Source organism: Lepidochelys olivacea, assembly GCF_965140295.1.
Source record: "Lepidochelys olivacea isolate rLepOli2 genome assembly, chromosome: 6".
NCBI classification, from domain to species: domain Eukaryota; kingdom Metazoa; phylum Chordata; order Testudines; family Cheloniidae; genus Lepidochelys; species Lepidochelys olivacea.
The window spans coordinates 107971094-107989621 of NC_140416.1; the positions used below are offsets into that span (position 1 = coordinate 107971094).

General features: G+C 47.3%; 1 protein-coding gene across 2 annotated transcripts in view; it reads left to right on the top strand.

Annotated features, from left to right (window-relative positions):
* RCOR1 (REST corepressor 1) overlaps positions 1-18528 on the top strand; it is a 122816-nt gene that overhangs the window by 57373 nt on the left and 46915 nt on the right. The gene's annotated exons all lie outside the window — the stretch shown is intronic.

The window sequence follows — 18528 nt, forward strand, 5'->3', positions numbered from 1 at the left end:
AAAGTGGTTGATGCTTTGAAATCTACAGATGAAAAGTGCCATATAAGTGTAACTTCTACTTCCTCCCCTAGTGGTGAGGTCAGACTGCCAGTTAGTGAACTTTGTATTCCTATTTGTATGCATTGTATAAAATCTCTGGAGGGGAGAGTGCTTCCTTCTTTTGTGTGTGTGTGTGTGTGTGTGTGGTGAGGCGTTTGCAGATGGAAACAAATGTGTTTTCTTCCTGGGCCACCTGCTAAAATTTGATAGTGTGCAAAATCACAAAAGATTGCAAGTACCTGGCTTCAGATATGGGGGTTGATTTTTGGCTTTGCAATTTTTAGCCTCTTGCTGTTAGGAATTGGATTTCTTTTTGAGCTGGAGGTGGTGAGCGTAAGTGTAGTTGGGGGTGGCTGTATGTTACCAACTGGTACCATTGGATATAATGCATGTGAATAAACCCCAAAGGGAATAATTGACTCTGTCCAAGACCTTGCATCTTTGGAGCAATGAGTGTCTAGGAACTTTCTCCTCTCAAATTTCATACAAGTGAACTTCGAACTTTCTGTGTCTGACCATACAGCAATTTTACTATACTGACTTCCAGGGCAACATGCCATGATTTACAACCGTACAAAATCTGAACTGGCCCCGTATTGTTCCTGCTGCTCTCTTTTCAGAGAGTTTACAGTGTTTGGAGGGTGGTGCCTTGTACCGATCTCCCATACTGTGGGGAGACCCTCCCCATGAAGGACTTAACTGCAGCAAGTCTTCATAGAATTTATTTTTATTGTAGGGCTATTTGACGTGGAGGGGGTTTATGGCTGAAAAATCAGGACTGTGAGGATGGCTTAGACAATCCTTTAGCACCTGTGTAGTACCACTTTGGCTCATGTCCAGGGCCCCAGCCCACACCTGCTCTTACACACAATCTTACTGTTGAAGGTTTGCTTTACTTTCAGGGTCAAGGCTTAATGGGAAGAGCCAGGTAAGCACAATAAACAGCAGTTAGCATATATCCTTGTCCTAGTCAGTGTAGCCATCCTCTGAAATAGAGGCAGATGCTGAAAGATTCCATGAAGATTTCAGTGGTTTGAATTGAGTAAGGGCTTGTCGAAACTACAGGAAAAATGGTTGTGGGACCAGGTTACAGGCATCGTCCTTTGACGTAGTCCCGTCTTACAGTGTAATGGTGTATCTTAACTGTGGTACAGACTTGCTTGTCCAAGGCTTTAGCGCAGGTCAATTAAAACCTAGTTGCGCCATGTATGCTTGAAGATGGGACAGTGTTTTACCTATGTTGGCGGAATATACTGTAGTGGTTTTGGCCCTGTCTACTATTTACTGGCATATTTGTTATTTGCATCCCTCGGCTTGTTAACTATATTCCTAGGAGTCAATAACTTTTCTGCTCCTTTCACGCTCCCCCACACACCCTGAACTGAGTGCTGTCAATAAGGGGTTATATGTGTGCTACAGATCCCCAAAAACCCTTTGTTACAGAGTGTCACTGAGATGGTTTTACCCACTGGCAGTTTCATGAACAAAGACTGAACAATAAAATGTTGTATGCTCTGACAGAGTAGAGCAAGAACAAAATCCCTCCAGTCTGCCCTAGGTCAGCTCCCGACTATCTCTTAAAATAGCTGTGCTCGTCTCTGCCCAGTCAGTCCATTCCTCTGTGCCCTGTAGCCCATCCACACCTGCTACAGAACCCTGCTCTCGCACTCTTAGACCTTTTAAAGAGATTTCTCCGAAGAATTGCCTCAACTTCAGGAAATTACTCTGACCTGCATTGAGATGTTGTTAATGGAGGCAGAGCTGGGACGTTAGATCTCACTGGAGAGAGGCAGGACTGAGCAAGGCAGAGGAAGAGCTAAGTAAAGTGAAGGAACTAATCTGTTTGGCAGATGGGAGCTGAGGTGGGGAATGGCGAAAGTTTGTTTTTAATGATCTACCATGGCACAGCCTAGAGCAGTGGTCCCCAAATTGTGGGGCGTACCACCCTTACGGGGTGTGTGGCAGGGCCGAAGCCGGCCCCCCCTCAGAAGGCGGGGAGGGAACGACACCCCACTGGAGCCCAGCCCCGCCCCCAGCTCCACCTTCAGGCCAAGCTCCTCTGCTGAGTCAACTGTGCAGTAACGGAGGGGAGCACAGACAGATTCCATTAACGGTAAGGGGGTGTCGGGCATGCAACCGGAAAAGTTTGTGCACCCCTGGCCTGGAGCAGTCTCTCAGTACATAAAGCCAGGCAGGCGTTGTGAAACTATTTACAGTAAAAGCTGTGTTATCAGGCCTTGTACCAACCGGAAAGCTCTATACACCAACATTTCTAATCTTCATAGCAAGTCTGGTTGGCACGGTGCCAGCAGGCTCGCTACCTGGCTCCACGGTGCTCCCCAGAAGCGGCGACACGTCCCTGCTGCTCCTGGGCAGAGGAACGCCCATGAGGGGTTTAGAGCGCAGGACAGGGGTTGGGGCTCGGGGTGCCACATCTGGTGAGTGCTCACTTCAGGTGGCTCCCCGCAAGCAGTGGCCTGTCCCGGCCACTCCTAGGTGACTCTGCAAGCGCCACCTGAGGTGAGCAACCCTGGATCCAGCATCTCGCACCCCAACCCCCTTCCCCAAGCCCCCTCCCATGGCCTGCACCCCACATCCCCTCCCGTTCCCCAATCCCCTTCTCCGAGCCCCCTTCCACACTCATACCCCCTCCCAGGGCCCATACCCCACACCACCTCCTGCACCCAAACTCCCTCCCTCTTAACAGGCATTTTTCACTTACTGGCACCCCCCCCCATTCCCCCAACGTGCTGGATAAAACAGCTTTTACTGTAAAACAGCATTGCCAAGTACTTCACTGGGCTTTACCATAACAACACTGGGCTAGTTTGAAAATGAGGAAGCATTGGCTTGTTCCAGCAGCCTCCGAGGAAGCCTGAATATAAAGTAATCGGGGTAATGGCACGATCCTGGTGATCGTCTTCATGGGCACGTAGTTTTAATGTGACCAACAAAATGAGAAGCTGCCTTTGCTGCTACTTTACGATCTACGATGACTGTCTCCAAGGTCTATCCTACCTTCTTCATTCCCATACAAATCTAGTATTTTTTTGTTTTTGTTTTTTTTAAACTATTAAAACATAGAAGATCCTCTCCACCTTCCCTTGTTTGGCTGTTCTTGTCAAGGTCTCTTGAGAATGCGAATAGTGGATCCCAGGAAGCTGTAAGCTCTGGGTTAACTAAAATGGAAAGGAATGCCCAGCTCAGGGCTCCACAAGCATTACAAGCACACCACCCGGTCGTGGTGGCATCTGACCTGCTTACACAAACGTGGCTGAGCTGCATCCACAGGGCAGCTTTTTTTCTTTTACCCCCCTCCGGGGCAACCACTGACCTGCGTCTGCACCTTCTCCCCTGCCTAAGTACATTTGCATTGGTAAATTCTGGGAAAACCTGGATGCTATCCCATTGTTTCTTCTTGGAGAGTAGAGTGCCTGTCAGATGTGCCCGCAGAGGAGAACCAGCAGTACTTGGAGCCGTGCTCACTAGGGTATCATAATGCACAGAAGACTGTGAGGAGGTTGGGCTGGCCAAACTAGTTACATAAGCACTATTCTGCGGTCCTGTCGACAGTGCAAAACAAGTGTGGTGAATTGGCCCTGGGAAGACGTCTGTGTGCCAGCCTAGGCCTCTGGTGGGGAGGGAAATGTTTGGTTGCCATTGTTACTAAGCATTAACCATGTGAGGTCTGGTCATAGTGTTTAGAGCTAACATGCTGCTAGCTCGTTACAAACTCCATTAGCAATAGTTAGAGACTGATGCTAAGAACGGGAGTACTCGTGGCACCTTAGACTAACAAATTTATTAGAGCATAAGCTTTCATGGGCTACAGCCCACTTCATCGGATGCATAGAATGGAACATATAGTAAGATAGATAGGTGTATATACACAGATAAGTTGGAAGTTGCCATACAAACTGTGAGAGTCTAATTAGTTAAGATGAGCTGCTATTAGCAGGAGGAAAAAAAAACTTTTGTAGTGTTTAATCAAGATGGCCCATTTAGACAGTTGACAAGGAGGTGTGAGGATACTTAAATTAAGGAAATAGATGCAATATGTGTAATGACCCAGCCACTCCCAGTCTCTGTTCAAACCCAAGTTAATGGTATGTAGTTTGCATATTAATTCAAGCTCATCAGTTTCTTGTTGTCCCCAAATGTGAAATAGTTGTGGATGAGGACCTTTGGCTGACCTTTGTGACTTTGTCCTCACCCGTAACTATTTCACAATTGGGGACAATATATATCTTCAAGTCAGCGGCACTGCTATGGGTACCTGCATGGCCCCCAATATGCTAACATTTTTATGGCTGACTTAGAACAACACTTCCCCAGCTCTTGTCCCCTAATGCCCCTACTCTACTTGCACTACATTGATGACATCTTCATCATCTGGACCCATGGAAAAGAAGCCCTTGAGGAATTCCACCATGATATCAACAATTTCCATCCCACCATCAACCTCAGCCTGGACCAGTCCACACAAGCAGTCCATTTCCTGGACACTACTGTGCTAATAAGGAATGGTCACATAAACACCACCCTATACTGGAAACCTACTGACTGCTATACTTACCTACATGTCTCCAGCTTTCATCCAGACCACACCACACGATCCATTGTCTACAGCCAAGCTCTTCGATACAAGGATACAACCGCATTTGCTCCAACCCCTCAGACAGAGACAAACACCTACAAGATCTCTATCAAGCATTCTTAAAACTACAATACCCACCGGCTGAAGTGAAAAAACAGATGGACAGAGCCAGAAGAGTAGCCAGAAGTCACCTACTACAGGACATGCCAAACAAAGAAAATAACAGAACACCACGAGCTGTCACCTTCAGCCCCCAACTAAGCGCATCATCAAAGACTTACAACCTATCTTGAAAAATGATCCCTCACTCTCACAGATCTTGGGAGACAGGCCAGTCCTTGCTTACAGACAGCTCCTCAACCTGAGGGAAATACTCACCAGCAACCACACACCAAAAACACTAACCCAGGAACCTAACCTTGCAACAAAGCCTGATGCGAACTCTGTCCACCTATTTATTCAAGTGGCACCATCATAGGACCTAATCAATTTGGCCACGCCATCAGGGACTCATTCACCTGCACATCTACCAATGTGATATATGCCATCATGTGCCAGCAATGCCCCTCTGCCATGTACATTAGCCAAACTGGACAGTCTCTACTCAAAAGAATAAATGGACACAAATCTGACATCAGGAATCATAACATTCAAAAACCGGAAGGAGAACGCTTCAACCTCTCTGGCCACTCAGTAAAAGATTTAAGGGTGACAGTTTTGCAACAGAAAAGCTTCAAAAACAGACTCCAGCGAGAAACTGCTGAGCTTGAATTAATATGCAAACTAGATACCACTAATTTGGGTTTGAATAGAGACTGGGAGTGGCTGGGTCATTACACATATTGCATCTATTCCCTTAAATTAAGTGTCCTGTTACCACCTTGTCAACTAAATAGGCCATCTTGATTATCACTCCAAAAGTTTTTTTTTCTCCTGCTGATAATAGCTCATCTTAACTAATTAGCCTCTCATAGTTTGTATGATAACTTCCTACTTATCTGTGTGTGTGTGTGTGTGTGTGTGTGTGTATATAATCTTACTGTATGTTCCATTCTATGCATCCAATGTAGCTCACGAAAGCTCATGCTCTAATAAATTTGTTAGTCTCTAAGGTGCTACAAGTACTCCTGTTCTTTTTGCAGATACAGACTAACACAGCTGCTACTCTGAAACCTGACGGTAAGAAGTGGCCTCTGCTGGCCATGCAGTTGGGTAGAGGAGAGCTGTAATTTGGTTTACGGTTTTTGTGACCTTACTGTTCAGGCTTTTGGGGGAGGTTGCTGAGGACCTCCAGCAAACAGAGGGTGAGGACAGCCTGGTGGAAGGATTAATTATTATTATTATTATTATTATGTATCATGAACTAGGACCCCATTGTGCTAGGTGCTGTACAGACACAGAACAAAAGGACTGTATCCCATTTCAAAGAAACCAGCACTTTGAGAAAATCATCCTGGCATTCTCTATCCTTCGAGTAAAGCCCGAACTTTCACCATGTAGGTCACCTTTAAACGGCCATGGTCCATATATTTAACAATTTTGCAGGGCTAATCATTGCAAAGAACATATAGGTATGATCATGCTTCTCTTAATATTAAGGGGACATGGCAGGGTAGCTTAGAATTTGATGCACCATCAATTTAAAATTGCCTTAATCTGAATTTTTTTTTTAACCTAAAATGAATGACAAAGATTAGAGGAGGAGAAAATACCTGTCTCTTTTTTCAGGGTACTGAGTGCATTTTACAGTCCTGTCTATAGTTGGTTTCATGGTTTTCTCTGCAAAATTGTGGCTTGGCTATGTAAACCTCCAACCTCATGGATGTGCACTTACGTCTTTGCAAAGCCACACACTGAAATCAACAAGATTCTGTAGAGACTTGGCTCTCTTAGCAAGATCAGGCCATGGTCAGCTCCCATTTTCTTTTGGGGAGGGTGTGGGGTGTCTGCAGCACAGCATAGAAAAGTGAATATAAAACACAAAAAGGCAGGGAGGCTCTGGGGTAGGTGGCACTTCTGACTCAGTACTTTGCTTTTGTAATTAGCAAGGCTTCAAGTTGACAGTGTTCCTTTACATTGATGGAATTACTACTTCAAAGATTACCTGAGAACGCTTTTTAAAAACATTAGATTTGTGCCTTTTTATGGCTGCCTCATGATGGTTAAAGATGACCTGGGAGATTAGTTTTTTGTTTTGTGCTCCACCCCCCCCCCCCCCCCCCCCGCGAGAGAGATCTGCATGATGGAGCAAAGACTTCCGGGAGACTCTTGTGCTGGATTTCTGGATCTGTAACTTTTTTTGTCCAGAACCTGATCCGTGGGTGTGTGGTGGTGTTTGCGGGGCAGGTGGTCAGTAAAGATAAGGTAGCTTAACAGTACTTATGATCATGCTGTTTATTCCCTCCCTGTCCCCCTACTAACATCAGCCTGTTGGCTTCTCGCAATTACAGCAAAAAAAATTAATGGAAAGGCAGAATGGGCTTGTGTTTATCCCTAATCCAAATTTAATAGTACACAGTGAACCTGGCAGGCGTAAAACTTGGACACAAATATAGTAGCTGCAGCTAGAAAATACAACTTCATGAATCCAAAACCAAGATAAACAAGGTTTAACTTAACATTCGCTAGGAGTTTAACTGTAGAAAGGTTATCACGGTAGTTTTCACTTATTGGCAGTGGCAATTGCAGCAGTGATGTAAATGCCCAAAAGACAGACTAGAAGGATAAAGGGGAACTGCTAACGGACCTGGCTTCTGTCTTTAACCTGGGGTAAGTTCATATGCTTACAAATGATCATATTGTGGGAGGCCAGAGAGACAATACTGCAAACAGCAAAAGTGCAGCCTCTCCATTTCAGAGGTCAAGATCTTCCAAATAAGAGTCTGGGCTACTTACACAAGCCTAAGAAGGAGTTTCCTTTTGTTTGTTAGCCACCATGTGGTGCTTGCTGGCTGTTGCAATGTCAGGTGAAATCTTAGACCAGCTCTTTCATCATTATTATTGCAGGCTGGTATCTCTGGAGCCCAAACACACACTTCAGTTAGGATTTGAATTTAACCCTTTCACTGATGCACTGGTTCAAACTGGAACCCAGGAAAGTAGTGGGGTGAAAGCACTCTTTGGTGTTTTATTTTCAAAATGAACTCCCATGTAATGGGCTTGCATTTGAAAGATTCAGGGTATATCAAAGGTATCTTCAGATTGCCATGCTGCCCTGGAAGAGCTTCTGTCCCTGGGTCCTGTATGGGGAGGAGGCAGTCAGCTTCATGCAGTCAACTCTATTCTGCTACCATGTGCTTCATCCCTGGGGTACAAGCTTTGCAATGGGATGTGTATGCTGTGCTGTAGATCCAACATTCAAGGGGTCTGATTCAACAGTCATGGTCACTCACTGTTCTAAAAAAAAATGGCTGATTTATAAGTAATGACAGGGTAGGATGCACCAAGCACCAGCATCCCGGCTAGAGAAGTGTATTTCCTAGTTTTTCCTGCTCTGTCCTCTCCCACACGAGTCTTGTTTTCAGAAACACTTCCCTTCGCAGCCAGTGCCGTGGAAGTGCTAGCAAAGATACCTTTGATATAGCTTAGCCAAGGCACACCAGCGCTCTTACTGCCATGTCATGCAGACTTGTTCTGAGCAGTGTCACAGGGCACTCTACTCACTGCTAGAGGGCGCCCCCTCCTGCCTGTTGTGGGGATTAGTTTTCCAAGGTCGCGCCCCTTTCTGCAGTTGCCATCTGTCCGCCTCACTCTCTCTCAGCATGCCGCTCCTCTCACACTTCACGAGCTGCTGCTGCCTCTTCGTGATTCAGCCCTCCAGCCTGGTCACTAGATGTCTGTCCCCTTTCCCAGGTATCAGAATCTTCAGCGGTCCTCCCAGTCGCTGCCCGCCGGGGCCACATCCTCTGGGGCGGGCAGTGGAACCTGGGCCCGCTCTCTACTCCAGGTTCCTGCTCAGGGACCCTCTACACAGCAGCTAAGGGCTGTTCCTTTCTAGACCTTACTGCCTTTCCCCGAGCCCTTTCCTTACTATCTGGCACTCTTTTCCCCCCGGGTTGCCAGCCTCACAACTCCCTGCTGCCAGGGAGCAATTGCAGGCTACTTGTCTCTGTAGCCCAGGGGCAGGCACTTTTTGGCCCGAGGGCCGCAAAGGGTTTCGAAAATTGTAAGAGGGCTGGTTAGGGGTGGCTGTGCCCCCGCCCCCTATCTATCTCTCCTTGCTTCTTGCTCCCTGACGTGCCCCCATCACCCCATCCAACCCCCCTCCTTCCTGACTGCTCCCCCCCCCCCGGACCCCTGCCTCCATTCAACCCCCTCCCACCCCTCTCCCCCCGTTCCCCAGCCTCTGACCACCCTGACCCCTATTCACACCTCTGCCCTCTATCCAACCCCCCCTGCCCCCTTACCGTGCAGCACAGAGCACTGGTGGCTGGCCGCAGCTCTGCAACTGCACTGCCCGGCCGCTCAGAGCGTTGTGCCGGCAGCGCGGCATGCTGAGGCTGCGGGGGAGGGGGATAGCAGGAGAGGGGCCGGGGGCTAGCCTCCTGGGCCAGGAGCTCAGGGGCCGGGCAGGAGGGTCGTGCAGGCCGGAGTTTGCCCACCTCTGCTATAGCCCCAAACACACCTCTCTTCCCTCCCAAGGAGTTACTGGATCCTATTTCCTAGCCACCCTTTCTGCTTCCAATTTCCTGTCTTTATACATCCATCCCAGCTCATTCCTCCCCAGCTGGGCTCCCTCCCTGAGTCAGGGTTTGCTTAGCTACCTGATGCCTCTCACCTGTGGCCTGTCAGCTAATTAGCCCCATTCCCAGTCTACATTAACCCTTTCGTAGCCAAGGGTGGGTTAAACACCTCATCACAAGCAGGTTCAGATTACTTAGTTAAAATGCCAACTGGCACTGTGAAGCCTTTGTATAGTTGTGCTCCTGCTGCTGCTATTACCAGGGGAGTTGAATCAGTGCTCACAATAGAGGGAAGCTTTTCTAGAGAAAACCCTTTTGGATGATGTAATCTATATTTGAATACTAGTAATGTGACAGTACAGTAATAATACTGGGAAAGTAGCATGGCTGTTTAGCCATAACCTGAAATGCATTTGAGTAGTTCAAGCTGGCCAGATCTGTAGTATAAGTTGTAGGACCACTATTCAACCCCAGCGAGAACCAGGTCAAATTGAAGCTACATCATGCTGTGTTTTAATATGGAAGTTATTTGTCTTGTGGTGGTGATTCATTGTAATCCTCAGGGAAAAAATGTGCCCTCACTGGGGATTGAACCTCCAACATCCTGCGCTAAAAGTATGAGCTGCTACCGCTTGACCTAATGGGTTAATTCCAGGTGTTGGCTGTTATAGACTCTTAGGCCACGTCTACACTACCTGCCAGATCGGCGGGTAGTGATCGAGCTATCGGGGATCGATTTATCACGTCTAGTGCAGTATAGCATCTAGTCTAGTATAGACGCGATAAATCGGTCCCCGATCGCCCTGCCGTCGACTCCGGAACAATGTAGACCAGGCCTTAGCCTCTGGGGATCTGCCACTAGACGGAGATGTAACACACCAAAGAGTGAGTTAGACATGGAATTGTAACTTTGGCTTTTAGTATTTACTTCATCCTTATGCATATTTTTAAAATCCAAATTGCCTGAAGATCTGACACTAATCCTTTTGGGTTGCCAGCTAGCAAAGCATAGGTGTCATCTGAGCTCTGGATAGGCAAGCTACCACTTTACTGTAACTAGCTTTCCAATCTCTCTACAAAATGTTCAGGACTAAGATTTACCACCCAAGATTAGGCTGTAATCAAATGCAGAGGTGGATATATGAAATGCTAGTAACATCTCCTCTCGGGCCTATCTGCATTGGGAAAATCAGCTTGGTACTGTCCCTCTGATCCAGTTCAGACAATACTTCCAACACTTCCCACCTCAACAAACTGAGATTAGTGTAATATTTTTATGCTCGTGCTCCAGTCCTGCATGGTGTGGCCTGGTAGCAGTTTCATGCTGATAACCAGATTCACCAGGAAATTTCATTTATCTCTAGCTAATTGAGGCATTTATGCCACACTCATCATGATCTTTCTTCCCCTTTTTTAAACCTTTATCAAAGGTTTCTTCCCTAATCAACTCGCTCTACGTGCACAATAAATGCATTATCTAATCCTCCCCTTACTTAAAACGGAGCCTCCCAAACTGGCACGATTTGAGAAGGCAGCTCACTGATTCTTGGCCCTTGCAATCAGGAGTACTAATGGCATTGCTCTGTGGGAATGCCTCAAATGTGATCAAAAGGGCCCTGCCTAAACCAGATCTGAAAATTGTGAATGCAGAAGGAGCAAAACTGTCTTCAGCAGCATTATAGAATCTGTGATTTGGTTCCCTCTAATATCAAACGTGGCTCAATCAAGTCCATATCATGCTTTATCAAACGATGCTGAAAATTTTGTCCAATCAGCTCTGGTAGTTACAAATGGTAATACAAGTTCAGTGGGCCTCTGGGTGCTGAGAACCATTGTCTGCAACATGTCATTTCCCCTAGTTTGGGCTGGTGAGTGAGGGGGGCGGCTGCAAAAGGAACACGTGCTCCTGTGAATAGACCACTTCCCACTCTGATAAACTAGCTTCTCCTACTCTGGCTTCTATGAAGCTGGAACCAGCCAATTTCCATCTGGAGACTTTGTCCTCACAAAGCCTGTGGTGTGTTGCTCTCACTATAAGCTCTGTCTTCCAGCAGTCACAGCTATGGGCAGCTCCTCAGCATGATTCTGACTTGTCTTCCCCTTTCAGCCAAAGCAGTGAATAGTGATACTTCCTTTTTGCCTAAGTGACATTCTTCAAGGAGGTAGCTAGGAGACAAATTGTCCATTTCTCCTGCTTTTGTACTGGTTATAAAGGGTCAGCATGATTCCACACTCTAGTGACAGGCTTCATTATCAGCAACAATAATAATGAACTGTAATTTAACCTTATGGCAAGTCCACTTCTACAGGCTCTCTGCAAGCAGTGGCCTGTCCCTCCCACCACTTCCCCATGACACACGCGCACGCACCTTCCCACCCACCATGCTCTGGAATAATGAAATTGTTCCAGGAACTATTTATGTAGCCTGACTTTAGTATGATGCCTTTATTAGCTAGCGTTCCTGGTATGACGGGACCTGAAATACTGGTCTTTGGAAAGCTCCTGTCTAAACTTCTGTGAAAATCCAGCTGAGGATGGAGAATGGGGTAAATTAGACAGCATGGGAGGGATTTTGAACCATGTGCCTAAGTTTGGAACTCACAACTTGGTTAGGCTTTCGCTGTGAGAACGCCCATATGTGCCTTTTGAGGTTAATTGGCACTGAGTAGCTGTCTGAGCTTGCAGTAGATAGCACAGAGGTGGGCAAACTATGGCCTGCGGGACCGTCCTGCCTGGCCCCTGAGCTCCTGGCCCGGGAGGCTAACCCGCGGTCCCTCCCCCGCTGTACCCCCTTCCCTGTAGTTACGCCGCCACGTGGGAAGCGTGGCTTGCACCCCTCTCAGGTGAGCCCACCTCTCAGGCTTTCCAATAAGCCTGTCCTGTCACTCTGAGCAGCATGTTAAGGGGTGGGGTGGGGGGTTGGATAAGGGGCAGGAAGCCCCGGGGGGCAGTCAGGGGACAGGGGGCGGTTGGGTGGGGTGGAGGTTTGGGGGGAGAGGGGGAGAGTCAGGAGATAGGGAGCAAGGGGGTTGGATAGGGGGTGAGGTCCCAGGGGGGATGGACAGGGAGCGGGGGAAGATTGGATAGGGCAGTTAGGGATGGAGATCCCGGGAGGGGGCGGTCAGGGGACAAGGAGTGTGTGGGGGGGGTTGGATGGGTTGGGGGTTCGAGGGGGCCTGTCAGGAGGTGGGGGTGTGGATAGGGGTTGGGGCAGTCAGGGGACAGGGAGAAGGGTCTGTTGGGGCAGCGGGGGTGTCCCAGGGTCTGTTGGGGTGGGGGTTCCTAGGGGACAAGGAGCAGGGGCTGTTGGATGGGTCAGAAGTTCTGAGGGGGGCAGTCAGGGAGCGGATAGTGGGCAGGGGCCAGGCTGTTACGGAGGCACAGCCTTCCCTACCTGGCCCTCCATACTGTTTTGCAACCCCGATGTGGCCCTTGGGTCAAAAAGTGTGGCCACCCCAGAGATAGCGGGTACTGGCTTTGAGTGTCTGTCTTTGAGTGTTTGTCCCTCTGTGTCGAGCACTTCAGGTTACATGTGCTTTGTGTGCCCAGGACTGGTGATTTTTTTGATTTTTTTTTTTCTGTCTGGTCCATGCATGTGCTCCTGCTCTCCTGATGCTCTGCACCAAGGTTGTAAAGGGTGCTGCCAGACCACCTCCATCTTAGTTCCTTCTTACTTCTGATGGTCTAGGATGGAGCTTCAGCGTTCATGCTGAATACTTCAGCTTCTCTCTGTAATCTGTTTTTTAAAAGTCTAAGTTATGACATAACTATAAAATGTTAAGGGTTTGGCTCCCTATTTTGTTTCCCTCTGGGACATAGAGCCATTGGTATACACTGCCCTTTCCAGCCCAGCCTTGGCCTTCCAGCTGGTTGTGGGGCAGTTTGCCAAGGCTCCCCAGCTTCAAAAGTTGCATAAAGTGCTACAAATCCTTCCCAGTCATGGACATCCCTGACATCGGTTTGTATTGCCTGGGGAAAACCAGTGCACCTAGAAGAGACATGAGCTACAGGTTGTTCCCGAATAGAACCTAAGCAGTCAAGGGAATTTTGACTCCAAAAGTTCTTCATGGAAGACACCATGAAGGTGGGAATAACCTCTGAGTGGGGGAAAAGCCCCTGTACTTCGGCCTGAAGAAGGCAAGAGTGACCTCTTTTCTTTGGACCCAGGCAGTTCCAAGACCTCTGAACCCCCACCGAGAGACTCTGGAGAGCAGAACCAGGGCATGCAGGGGGAAGAGGGAGACAAGTGCTTCCACAAGGCCCAAGGCCTCTAAATAGACACAGACACCGATATCCCCTCCCTTATCAAGTCATTGGGAGGTTTGCGCTCCAGAGTTGTGACTGTCCAGGAAGGCCTGGACTTGGACATCTTTGAAAGGCAAAACAGCAGCACCTCTCCAGACATTGATGCCCATCACGGGGACTTCAGCTGGTGCCGATATCTCTGTGGTACCCTTTACCATCTAACCTGTAAGTAGGGGTCAAGCCAAACAGTCACCGGTACTGGCAACAACTAGAGGCAGGTCAGCACGTTCTCCTCTGTTACCAGCGACTCTCCTTCTAGATCTGGAAGCAGAATCCTTGGGATTGGAAGAGGACTATGACTAGGTCCCTACCAAATTCATGGTCTGTTTTGGTTAATTTCATGGTCACAGGTTTAAAAAAATTATAAATATCACAGTTTCAGATATTTAAATCTAAAATTTCATGGTATTGTAACTATGGGGGTCCTGACCCCAAATGGGGACATGGGAGGGACAAGGGGTTCACAAGCCTATTGTAGGGGAGTCATGATATTACCACCCTTACTTCTGTGCTGCTGCCTTCAGAGCTGGGCAGCCGCTGGCTGGGCACCCAGCTGTGACGATGGTGCCACCGCCAGCAGCAGAGCAGAAGTAAGGTTGCTCATACCATACCGTGCCACCCTCACTTCTGTGCTGCTGCTCCTAGCTGCCTTCAGTGCTTGGCTCCTGGCCAGCTGCCGCTGCTTTCTGGCTCCCCAACTCTGTGAAATCTGGTCTCTCTTAGCCAGATTTCACAGGGGAGATCAGATTTCACGGTCCATAACGCATTTTTCACGGCCATTAATTTGGTAGGGCCCTATCTATGACAGAAGACTGCATCTGGACTATGCCGAAGGGATCCCTTGAGGGGATTGAACCCGGATGGAACCGTGGGAGTCTCCAGGGTATCTCACTAGTCTCATGCTACAGAATACCCTGGTCTCGTTCCTCCCCCCACTCCCTCAAATACCCACTGGTACCAATCTGGGGGGCCTGGTACCAAAAGATTGAGATCCTTCAGTGGCAGTACTGGGGCCTGAAAGATCCAAGAGACTACCCAATATACCCACCTCGTGAGGCCAGGGACCCAAGGAGATCCAGGGCTCCAAGGAAAGAGGGAGGAGTAGCTTCTTCAGCCTCCTCAAGCAGTGAAGAAGAGCAACAGGAACAGGAGGATTATGCCGGTGACATTATCCTTGTCTTCCCCATACGAGGCAGTGAACCCAGCTTTACCACCGTGCCCTGATGATCCTAAGGCTTTCCAGGTCTTCCTCAAGAGAGTGGCAGAGTCACTTCACATTCCCCTGGACAAGGTCCTGGAAGGGCCAGACAAACGGCCGGGCACTTTACGTTGTTCGGTTCTGAGTGGTGTGGCCCTTTCTATTAATGAGGCCATCCTGGAACCAGCCAGGACTCTTCAGCAGACACCCACCAGGTTCGCACCAATATCCAAATGGGCTGAAAAGAGAGAATTATTTTGTATCCACGAAAGGGTCAGAGTACCTACTCTCTCACCCATGTCACAAATCTTTGGTAGAGTCAGTGGTCACTGAGCATAGCAGACAGAGGCAAGCCAGGTCTGCACCGCATGAGAAGGAAGCAAAGAGGATTGACCTCTTTGGGAGACAGATGTATGCCTCGACTTCCCTGCTGTTTTAAGTTTCAAACTGCAGAACTTTGATGGCTAAATATGATTTTATCACGTATGACAAATTGGCAGCTTTACCGATAAAGTGCCTTAGAACTTGAGACCAGTTTTGGCCCCGATTAGTGAAGTAAAACTGATAACAAGGTTGTCACTTCAGATTGCCATAAGGGCAGCGAACATGGCAGCGAGGTCCATGGCAACAGCTGTGATGGTGAGACTCTCATCGTGGCTCTCCTCCTCAGAAATTCTAGAGGAGGTTCAAAGCATGGTCGAAGACCTTCCATTTGAGTGTGTCATACTGTTCAGAGCAAAGATGAATGAGTCTCTCCACTCGTTGACCGTCTCCTAAATCGCACTTAATTTGCCAGATACTGACACACCTGCAACCACTAGAAAATCCAGTGAGCTGTAATTCGGATGACCAGTCCTGCCTGCCTTTTATCATCAGCTGCAGTACGAATAGCCATGCAAGCATCAAAGCATGCATAGAAAGCGTGCATAGGGTCAGTCGTATTTCACTTCCCAACCACCAATTTCAAAACTGGCCTTTTTGACTGGGCTTTTGAAAGCTATGGGCTGACTGTCTCTCTGGATCTGCATGGCCCCTTTCTGAGGTAGTGGGGAAAGTTGGCCTTCGGTGTGCCTGGACAGAATCATAATAGACAGAAGAATTACTAGCAATTGTCTTCTCAGGGTATACGATCCAGTTCTCTTCCTTTCCTGTCCTCTTTTTTGGGGACTCCACTCATGAGAGGATTTTTCTGCAGGAGCCCCCTTTATTTTCTTGATGTGGAGCACGGGGCAGCGGTGTGGGGGCCATGCATGGACCAAATGGCACTAGTGGGGAAAAATCTCTAGTCTTGGGTGCATAGAGCACATATGCAATCTGAAGTGCACTATGCATAGGGACAACACCTCTCAAAGAACTCAAGTTACTTCAAGGTGAGTAACCCATCCTTTACTGACCATAGCTGCCTTTTTCACTAACAAATTTACACACTTACCTTATTGTGCCAAAAATCAGTTTCCAAAAAGGTCCTTATTGACCGGCTGATCCACTCTTAGTGCCATATGCTGCTTAACTTTGGGTGTATGAGAAGAGGTGATAGGACATTCCTAGGTTGAGGCCTAGAGTCTTTGTATGGGGACTGCAACACTTTGAATGAATTGCTTTCCGTTCTGCTGCCCGTAATTGGGGAATACCAAATTATTTTTCAGACCAATGAGATCCTGGTGAAGGAAAAAGGTATAAGAGCCATATCCTGGATCAGACTAATGGCTGACTTAATCCAGAATCCTCACCCAAATAGTACCTGAAACCATACATAATCTTAAGGAGAAATGTGCCACATACAAAAACAAACCCCAACCCCATAGTACACAACCTGGCAAGAACATGCCCATGAGAGGAAGCTTTTTCCAAAGGTAATTTAGTTATTGACTCATGTTCTGAAGCATGGGGATTAAGATCAGATATACGTTTTTACCCTGTTTAATGTAACTATGTGGATGTTGCCATTATGCACATCATTTCCAGGTAGGAATTGAAGTTAATTGAGGGTATGTCTTCACTGTTTAACTTGGGTGACTGGTGCCCAAGAGCACAGAGCCACGCTGCAGAGCCCTACCCGAGTTACAATGCACTCACGAGTGCTGCATTTATCCAGGTGTGTTGCGAGGACTTCTGGGGGCATATTCCATGGTGTTTTGTGCTGCAGTAAGTTGATCTGCTCTGGTTCTTTCCCATTGAATTGTGGGAGAACTTGTCTGTTCTTTTGGGCACATGGGGGAATTCTGGGAAGGCATTGGAGGGTTGTCAACACTTAAGTGACTTTTAGCCTGTGCTGTGAGCTGCAAAATGGGCAGGTTACCAGCCCGAGTGAAAGCAGAACCCAAGCTTCAACTTGCATCCCCTTCTGGACCAGCTTGCCCAGGTTGGAATCCACACAACATGGGTGAGAAGGTTTTGTGTTTTGATGGGAGTGGGAATAGGAGCAGCACGTTGGACTAACTCTGGAGCGAAAACATGCTTTAAGGGGCTCTCTATCTTTCTACGCGGGGATGAAAACGTTTTTAGAGTTGGAAATTTGACTTAACACCATGAGTTTAGTCAGACTGTTATTTACAATAGGAATAATAGCATAATGTTTAAAACACATATGTAGCACCTATCATCCCAAAGAGTCCTAAACTGCTGTCCACCTCAACATGAACCTCACTCGCTAGTTAGGCAGATACCACCCCTGGGGTGGAATCTGGCAGCCATACTATAGTCGTGGCCTTTTAAAAACTTGCCATTTTTGTCTAGGTAATAACTATGTTTACCTCAGCATCTTCAGTATTCCCTTGTATTTCCCTATACTTAGTATAGCTATCTCCAAATACTGAGGTTATTTAACTGCAAATATTTCTTGACACTTACCCTAGGCCTAGTCTACACTAGAAAAATGTTGGTAGTATGGGATATACTGACAAATCCTTCTAGTGTAGACTTAGTTATATTGGCAACAAAATGTTCTTACCCGGGGTTCTCAGACTTTTGTGACCCCTTCCACACAGCAAGCCTCTGAGTGTGACCCCCCCCCCCCATACATTAAAAACATATATATATAGAGAGAGATATATATGTGTGTGTGTGTGTGTGTGTGTATTATATATATAACACCATTATAAATGCTGGAAGCAAAGCGGGATTTGGGGTGGAGGCTGACAGCTTGTGACCTCCTATGTAATAACCTTCTGATCCCCTTCGGGGTCCCGACCCCCAGTTTGAGAACGCCTATTCTTACCATTGTAGTGTATGCTGGTTTGGTGAGTGACAAGCTATATTTCCTTCTCTTGCAGCTGTCTTGTGACGATAAATACATTAAAGATTGTGACACGTTTTGAGACCTACTGTGAAAAACACTATATAAGAGAGGTGATATTATTCTGGCAAAAACACTTTTGCACCTGTAACTGTGTCTACATCAGAGTTTTTACTACTATAACCGTACTGTTAAAGTCATATCCCTCACTGCCACTGCTGTACCAGTAAAAGTTTCTAGTGTGAGTGTACCCCTAGATATATATGTGTATATACACCAAAAAATACTACATTAAAGAAAAAAATAGCAAATGAATGGCTAAGTCATGCAATTAACAGGTATTTGTATTGGTTAGCTTTTTAGTGAGCATCAATTAGAAACATAAATACAGTTTGGGCAGTGTGGCCACCTTCAGTTACATGGTACCTGAAGTTAAGTAGATACTAGCAAAAACAAAGAACCCTGAAAACA